Raw genomic sequence first — 9,723 nt, 5'->3', positions numbered from 1 at the left:
CAGATCACAGTGATAGACCCACCATTCATCTCCAGTTAAGATCTTCTTGAGGAAATCCGGTTCATTCGTAGAAGTTTGAATGAAGTCATTAACAACTGCATTATGGTGTTTCTTCTGCTCTGGCAGCAGCAGTCACAAAACAAATTTTGCCACCACACATTTTATGCCAAGATCCTGTGTCAAAATCTCAGACACAGTAGTTTTTGGAATCCCCAGGTCAGCTTCCAGTTCTCGCACTGTCAGTCACTGATTTTTGTTGAGTGCAGCCATTCAGCATTCTCAAGTGTTCTGCTTGTTGCAGGTCTTCCAGAATGTGGATCACTTTCAACAGATTCTCAACCATCATTGAAGCATTTGTGCCACACTTTTATTTACACTGCACTCATTGAATCATCCCTGAAAGCCTTCTGAACCATCCAAATAGTTTCCATGGAGGAATGTTCAAACAACACAGAATTTGACGCAGATTCCTTGCTCTACTCACTCAGTCATTTTGAATGCAATGCCACACGGTACACATGCTCACTCAGTGGAATCTACTGTTCTCACTGACTAGTGCAGTGGTCATCATTGTTCATGCACGTGCATTCCAGCCCACTCTCCTTGGCTGCCAGGTTACACTGATGTTGCACAAACCATTCTCCTTTGGATTTTTTTCCCAGACAGACTATATATATATATTTTTTCAATTTCATTCTTTTACCATTGATCTGCAAAGCCAACTCAGCCACACATCAGTTAGATATGTCCAGACGGGTATTGTTTAACTTCTCAGTTCTCTATTTTGTCTGATCGATCTGTTTTTTTCATCTAGGAGCCTAGACTATTGCTTTTTAATCATTGTAGATTGGAGATAAGTTTTAATAATTAGTACGAAAAGGGTCCCTTGGTTTGCTTCTTCTTCAGGTATGTCTTGGTCAAGAATAGTCAATTCTTAATACTTCCATATGAAAATTAGAATCAGCTCTCAATTTTCAAAATACACACACACATTTTCTCTCTTCCTCGAACCCCTCCTCCTTCTGCCCCCTCCTTTCCTTTTTCCCTCTCTCCCACTCACAGAAACAGTTGGGATTTTGATCCTCCACTTATTCAGTGGAATAAATAAGCAGTTTGGGATGTATTTTATTGAATCTATAGGTCTGTTTGAGAAGAATGGATGTCTGTATAACAGCAAGTCTTCCAATCTTTAAATATACTTTGTCCTTCTCTTCATTTATATTAACAATCTCTTTAAAATCAATTTTATTATTTTTTCCATCAAGATCTTTTCTCTTTTGGTAAATTCATTCCTAGATAATCCACATATTTTGCAAAATAGTATTTAAATGTTTTATTTTATAAGTAATATTTGCTGGTATATAAAATTGCAATTATTTTTATAGTTAATTTTGTTTCCACTGTTTTATAAACTGACTTCTTATGTATCTGAATGACACTTTTATTTATTTTGCACAATATACATGGTTTTTATTTCTTTACAGTACTGTCTAGGACCTGCAATACATTATTGAGTATGATTGGTGGTAGTGGATATCTTTGTCTTAGTTTGAATTACAAAAAAATAAATTTAACATTTAACTCTTAAGTGTGATACTTGTAACATATGTGTTTTCAAAACTATTATTTAAAAAATTGGTTAAGAAAAATTTCCTCTCCTCCTATTTTACTGTTTTTATTTTACATTATTAAAGAATTTTGAATTTTATCAAATGCTTTGTTTTTTACAAACATGGAGATAATTACCAGATTTTTCTCCTTTAATCTCTATGTGGTGAATTATGTTGATTCATTTTTCTAACATTAAACCACCTGTATTGGGAGGTTAAACACAATTTAGTCATGGTTTATTATCATTTTTATACATTTTTTTCATTTTTGTTTAGTGATGTCTACAATGTTTTCTTTTTCTTCAATGGTCCTTTCATATTTTGATATCAAAATCTTCTGTTATACTTCTGGTTTCTCTTCAGGGACTTAGCAAAAGCTATAAAGCGTGTAAAATGGTAAGAAAAAAACCCAATACACCTCTAAAAGATAAAGCAATCATCAGATCCAGACTCAAATATGACACAGATGTAGAATCACCTGACAGGGATTTAAAATAAGTATAACTACTATTTTAAAGTCTCTAATAGAAAAAGCAAGCAGCATGCAAGATCAGATGGATAATTTCAGCGGGGAAATGGAAACCATAAAAAATCAAAGGAAATGCTGGAAATGTAAAACACAATAACAAAGATGATGAATGCAGTTGTCAGGCTCATCAGTAGCTTTGACATAGCCGAGGAAAGAATTAGTGAACTTAAAGCTAGGCCTAGAGAAGTTACCCAGATTGAAACAGAATGAGGAAAAGTGAGAATAAAACAAAAACAGAATTCTGGGATCATATTGAACATACTCACATATGTATAACTTGAATTCTGCTGGGAGGAGAGGGAGAGAGAGGAGGAGGAGAAGGAGGAGAAGAAGGAGAAAGGTGTTGAAGAGAAAGAGAAATATTTGGAGAGATACTTACGCTGGCTTTAGAGACAGAGTCAGGGAGTGTTGTGGGATAAACTGTGTCTGTCCCAAATTCATGTATCGAAGCCCTAACCTCTAGTACCTCAGAATGCGACTGTTTGGAGATAGAAATTTAAAGGGGTAACTAACTTCAAATGAAGCTGTTATGGTGAGCCCCAATCCAGTCTGCCTGGTGTCCTTAGAAGAAGAGGAGAGACTAGGATACACAGAGAGAGACACGGTGACGCACGCGTGCACAGAGGAATGGCCACGTGAGGAAGCAGCAAGAGGGAGGCCATCTGCCAGCTAGAAAGAGAGGCCTCAGGAGAAACCAGCCCTGCTGGCACCTTAAGTTAGGACTTCTAGCCTCTCCAGAACTGTGAGAAAATAAATTTGTGTTATTTAAGCCACCTAGCCTGTGGTATTTTGTTACGTCAACTCTAGGAAGTTAATACAGGGAATGTTCTAGAGGGTCTTGATTTTTCAGAAAATATTTGTCTACCCGGAATCCCTTTTCATTCTCCCCATGTGAAGTTCCATCTTCTTGATTAGTCTTGTGATGTGCAAGAAGCTCTGTGAAGCCTGGTTTATCACTGGCTGGTAACTCTTGACTTACAGAACTTACATAGGACACAGGTTACAAATTCAAATGCTATGCAGACTGGTCAGTGAATATACATAATTAAAACAGACAGATAATATAAGACCCTTGATACCCTCTTAGGATAGCTTCACACTTTTGACAGAGACATAAATACAGAGATATAGCTTTTTACTGCAAGAAAAACAACAGCAAAATTATGATGATAAATGGCAACTGGCTCTGGGCCTCACTATCAGGGAATCAGTATGGAATGGTAGTGACTGAGGCAAACTGGATAGTCCATGCCTTGTCTAAAAGGAGTAGACAGGCCCTGGCTGGTGTAGCTCAGTGGACTGAGTGCAGGCTGTGAATCAAAGTGTTGCAGTTTGATTCCCAGTCAGGGCACATGCCTGGGTTGCGGGCCTGGTCCCCAGGGGGGGCCATGTGAGAGGCAACCACACGTTGATGTTTCTCTCCCTCTCTTTCATCTTCCCTTCCCCTCTCCCTAAAAATAAAAAAAAGAAATAAAAATATATTAAAAAATAAAATAAAAGGAGTCGTTACTATTAGCCCACATCATTATTGCCTATTAAAGACCCATTTTTCAAGAGGAATCTGGAAACAGAGTATGTGAAATTTATTATTTTGAATATATTGGCAACTAATTCATTAAAAATGTATAGGCAAGAAAACCTAGGTGGACAATTAGGACATGTGAATTGTATATTTGCAAATTTTGCTGTAAATAGAGTTATTCTCATGTGGAGCTTTTATAATTGCTTCATATATTTAATTAGAATACAACTGTGAAGACCAAGGCTTAGCTAATTTAAGAGGAAATTGACTGACAAATTATTAACCAAATGGTACTTGTTGTTTAAATTACAAATGCTTATATGTGCCCCCTGGCATTTTCTGCATGTGTTGTTTAAAATCATTTTAGTAGTGGATGATTTGGTTTAGAGTTGAATCTCATCTTTTTTTCAGAAAAAATTGTGCAAATTTTTATCAGTAATAAGTCTGAGGAAAGAATATGCCCAATATCAGCTTCTATAGGTGGGAACAATTTTATTTGCATTTAGGGAAGTGAAACTTCAGTTTTCTTTAAGCAGCACATCAAGGGAGGTTGTCATTTGCTAAGTGTGAAATGGTAACCTGATGTGACCCTGTGGGACAAATATCAAAGCTAACATGTGGGTTGTATTTGCATGTTTTCTTTCATCATTGTCCTAAGAAACTGTAACTAATTTTCAACTGCATGTTAAATCCTAGCTCTGTACGTAAGAACAAAACTTCAAGAAGTTTGTTAAGGGCTTCCTTCATTTTTGCTCCAAATGTGGGGACCTACTTATAGAAAGGTATGAGATCATTTGAGTTCTTAATCCTTTTGTGAGAGTCTTAGTTAATAATTTCACAAGCTCTAACTTACTGAGAGTAAGAAACAGCACACTCTTAGCTCTGTTTTACCAGGTGTGTGTGGGTACGTGCATGTGTGTGTGTATAAGGAGGTGGAGCCAAGAGAAAGGGAGATCGGGATATAGTATTTAACATATTTCTATATTTCAAATGCATTTTGGTTTTTTTGCTCTCTCTGACAATCTCTGTCTTTTAATCAGTATATTTAGACCATTCACACATAAAGTGATTATTGATATAGTTAGATTAATATCTACCACTTTATAACTGTTTTCTATTTGTTGTATTTCTGTTTTGTCCATCTCCCTGGTTTTTCTGCTTCCTCTGGTTGCAACAGAGTATTTTATATGATTTCTTTCTATTTCCTCTTTTTGCATAGCAAGTGTACCTCTTTAAAATTTTTTGTATGGTTGCTGTAGAATTTGCAATATACATATTTAACTGTAATTTTAACTAAGTTTGCTTTTGGCTTCATGTGCAGTACAGGTATCTAATAACAGAATATTTCCAATTCCTGAGACACGGTGTTTATTATTCCATTCAATGAATAAGTTTGAAACAGGTTCTGTGTGACAGACACCGCGCAGTTTCTGAGGGCACACTGGTGAGTGACACTGTCACAGACTGCCCTCACGGGACTTAGTTTTTAATGGGGGGACTGACATGAATAAAATGATCCCACAGAGATAGATTACAAATGCCGATTAGTCTGGTGAAGACCCAATGCAGGGCTCGTAGGTGGCGCTGAGAGTGTGAGGGAAACTGTAGGATCTCTTCCTGTGGGGAACGTCTCATTTCAGTGGGCTCATGTCATGGCTATAGATAGCCAGCGGCTTTCCTGGAGATGACAAAAAGAAAAATGAAAATGAAAACAATGAAAAAACCTAGATGAACCCCTGGTCAAGGATTCTGAGAATTTTCACTTCTGGACTGAATCAGTTCTTGAGGGTCATGCAGTGTGCACTCTGTCTTTTGACAGTTTTACTCTCACTGTCCGATTCCCCCTCCCCACCCCCAGCCCAGCTGGCAAAAGATTGGTCTGGGAGACCTCATCTTATTTCATCCATCCCGTCCACTTTCCCCTGAAGTCTGTAGTAAGAGGTAGTGGGACGAGGGTGGTAGGAAAGGCCTCAAATGGAAGTTGAGCACATGGCTTTAGGTGATTCCTTCTTCCACTGAGTTTATTTCAAATAATGTCCAGGACGCCTATAGACCATTTCCAAATTGCTAGCTTGACCGAATAATCAGTCTAATGCAACTGCAAGAACTATATGTTTATTTTGTGTCAGAACCATGAAGATATCCTGAGAAGTGACAGATACAAAGGTTCATAGTCACCTAAGAGTGCATAAAATGTCGTCATTATTTTCTATAACTAGCTTTACTCTGATTTTGCACTTTTGTTATGCCTGACACAGAAAATGTAATCTTGTTACTTTAGGTAGATCCCTTTCCTTCCTTGTCAAATCCAAGGTATCTCTCCTTCACGCCCTTCTTTCCCCGTGTGTTGATGCTAAGTTGGATTGGGGCAGCCGACACTCTGGGGCTGAAGGCGGAAGTGCAGTTGTCTTTATCTCCATCTGTCTGTGACTATTCTGGCATCTGTGAGCATCGCCTTTTTCTCTGGCCCTTGAGTATGTCTGCCATCCACTCTGGCGTGTATTCAACCCCAAATGGTTCCTTTTTGGCTTTTGATCTTTTTCCTCTGTCCCCACTACACCCATGGGAATGGTCTCAGTTTGGTTTCTGTCATCCTTCTGCTGCGCATTCTCTGGATTGAGAGAGACACAGTACCAGAGGTAAAGGGAGTGTGGGGGAATGGATGCAATCTGACTAAGACCCCACAGTACTGAGACCAGGGTAACTTCTTCAACTCTAACGGCTAACAGAGATTCTTTGAAGAAGGCTTTGGTTTTACGGTTCAGGCTGATCGTTGTCAACATAACTTTTCTTTTTCTTTTTTTTTTTTGACCTTGGTAAGTTATCCCCATAAGCATTAGTCCTCCATCTATAAAAATGGATGTAATAGTATCTACTTCAGTAAATGGTTGTATGTTTAAATTGGATGCTATTCATAAAATATCTAGTGTATTTCCTGGCCCATAGTAGACTTGAGTTCAACTTCTACTCTGTAACAATGATTGTAAAGCATAAGCAGGTCATTTCTTCTCTCTGGCTTCGAATTTCTTCCTTGCTAAAGTCATAGTAGAGGGAGGGTGAGAGTGATGAGACAGGGAAGAGTTAAACCAAATAAAAATGGAGATTCTTTCCATTTCTAAAGTTCTGTGATTCAGAGTGAGCTTGTGAGGGGACGGAGGGAGTCTGTTTTGTTAAGAGAATTAGCTGGTCCCATGGAACGCGGAGCCAAGCTTTCTGTGTCCTGCCTGATGAGTGGCTCCCTGACCCCGGGGAGTTCAGTGGCAGCCTTGGTGGCGATCTGGATCTATGCAGTTCCCCCTCCTGTAGCTGTTCAGTCACAGCCTTGAACGGACAGGGAAAAGATGACTTTGCAAGTAGAAAAAACAAAGATGCTGTTTTTCAGAAGCTCCCAGCTGACCTCTCCTCTCACTTCCTCCTTTGAACAGAACTTCAAGAAACCCAGGGTATCCAGGCTTTATTGCCATTCAGTTATCACCTGTTGCTAACTTTTCACAAGGAGGCTCTGTGTTGTATTCAACTTTTATCAATGTTTCCTAAGAAACTGTCTCAAGCCAATGACTGGACTAAGGAAGGAGACTTGCTTGGTAATGGGTAGTTTTAGGTGAGAGAATAGGTCCAGGCAGAGCTGGTAAGATTTGCTCCTGATATTTGCTTGTTGTGTGACTTAGTCTAAGCTTCTCAACTGCCCTGATCCTCAGTTTCCTTGCTGGTAAACTGGAGAGATATGAGCATCACAAAAGTCCAGTAGTGCCACAGAGAGTTGTGGTAGGGATCAGATGGGATAATGTGTGGGATGTTATCACTGCTAGTTATTATAATCATCCTTAAGGAAAAGGTTGCCGTGGTGACGTTCGCAGCCTTGTGTGCTGTAGATGGGCTCTGGAGCGGGGGGTAGTTTCTGGACCCCACCCTCCTCACTGCAGTCTTGTTGCTTGTTTACTCCAAGATGGTCCCACTATACTATACCTCTGCCTTCCCTTCCTCCTAAGTCACAAGTCAAAATGGCTTATTTTTGGTTGTCAAGATTATTTTATTCTTGGAAAGGAAGCATACTTTAAAACTGTCAAGGGTTCTATTGAATAAGTCACCATTTTCCTTACCAGAGATTCTTAACCTTGCATCCAGGGGCCGCTAAGGATGTTAGGTTGTGACTCCGTGGAGCGGTAAGCAAAACTAGGATATGAAAGAACATTTTTCTGAGAAGAAGTCAACATTTCCTACACATTCTCAAAGGTAGCTGTGTCCCAGGAAAGGCTGAGGGTCTCTATTCTTGAGAACGTACCAGGTTTCCCTTAGGGTAAAAGTGAATATGAGTACTGCCTGTGAAAAATCACACCTTGTGGGAAAAGCAGAATTTTTGGCAGATCGCCATTGTTTAGGTTCCGAAGTCACCTGGCCTAACTTAGATGACACAAAGGAGGACTGAAGGGGTTAAATCATGTGCCCATCAAGTCAATGGCAAACTGTGGTGGCGTCTGGTTCTCCTGACCTCCCTTCGCCACCCCCCCTTCCTGAGCAAATCTGTGTAGTTATTCGCTCCCATTGTTACACGGAGCCGAAGTATTTGGTATTTGGATAAATGCACAGACACTTTTACCCAAATGCATGAAGAAAACGCAGGGGAAGGTTACAGATCCTGTGGTAGCAGGTGTGCTGGAACCCTCCTTTTCATCAATATGATCAAAACATTTGGGATTTATGTAGAATATGCTATTTTCTTCCACGAGTAGACTTTCTGACCTGGTTTAAACCATTAACAATTCTAAAACTGAAAAAGATGATTTCTTTTCTGAGTACAAAAACAATTTAGAAATACATAATAACTGGGAAATACAAGAAAAGGTGAAAGAAGAAATCACTTTAGTTAATGACCCCCTGAACCAGGTGATTCATGAGGTCACCACCTACCTGGTCAGGGCACCTACCTACGTTGTGGATTTGAGCCCCTGTTGGGGACTGTATGGGAGAAAATCAATCAATATTTCTCTCACATCTGTGTGTCTGTATCTCTTTCTCTCTCTCTTTCTCCCTTCTCTCTCTAAAATCTATAAGCATATCCTCATGTGAGGATTAAACAATCACAATCTCATAACCAAAGGGTAGCCCCTATTCATCATATTATGGAATATTAACTTCTGATTTACTCTTTATGTGTGTCTCTCTTCCTACAGCCCTTTCTCTTTTGTAACAGAAAGGGATCATATTGTATTAGTTGTGTTGTATCCTGCTTTTTTCATTTATCATTACATCATAAAATGTCTTCGATACCACTAAAAAACCTTTTAAAAACATCACATTTAATGGTCACTGATATGCTATTGCATAGCTTTACCTTGATCTCAGGTTCATTTAAACTTGACCCTGTGGCTGGACATGTGTGTCCACAGACATTCTAAATAGTGCTGTGGTGAACATCTCCACACATAAATCTTTATTCACACCTCTTATTACTTTCTTGAGGTAGGTAAGAGGAAGTTGAGCTACTTGGGCAAGAGGCATGACCTTTTCCAAGTCTCCTGATACCTACTGTCAAACTCAGAGGCATTTTAAATGTGAAGAAAAGGTCAATGCAAAGGTTCTCCTCCAACTTCTTTTACGAGGCTGGCTTACTGAAGTTGCTGACCCAAACCAGGTTTTTTTTATGACTTTAATGCACCTGACACTTGATAATTACTAAAAAGGATCCTATTTCTTTACAAGATATTCTATGATGCGATTTTCTGTTTACTCAAAAACAAATTGTTAGACACTTACTGTGTGCTGGATACTGAGGGTAGTTTCAATAAACAGAAGACAGGAAAAAATAATCCTGTAGATGAGGCTATATTGAATGCTAATGCCAACTAAGTGAAATTTTGGCTTTCATGTATCAGTTATGCCTTGAGTGGAGCTTCAGAGACTGTTAGGGTGAATCATTGTATTTCTTTACAAAGTTTATCTCTTTGAGTATTTTCCCATTTTTCTCTGGCCCTCCCTCAAATGTGAAGAAGCTACATGACTCTTCTTCTTTCTACACAATTTTCCCAACTGAAGGACAGATTGCTGGGAATGGTATAGAAATA

The sequence above is a fragment of the Sturnira hondurensis genome, unplaced genomic scaffold, assembly GCF_014824575.4.
Source record: "Sturnira hondurensis isolate 20B ecotype Veracruz unplaced genomic scaffold, ASM1482457v3 Scaffold0006413, whole genome shotgun sequence".
NCBI lineage: Eukaryota > Metazoa > Chordata > Mammalia > Chiroptera > Phyllostomidae > Sturnira > Sturnira hondurensis.
Note: the sequence above shows the minus strand (reverse complement) of the source record.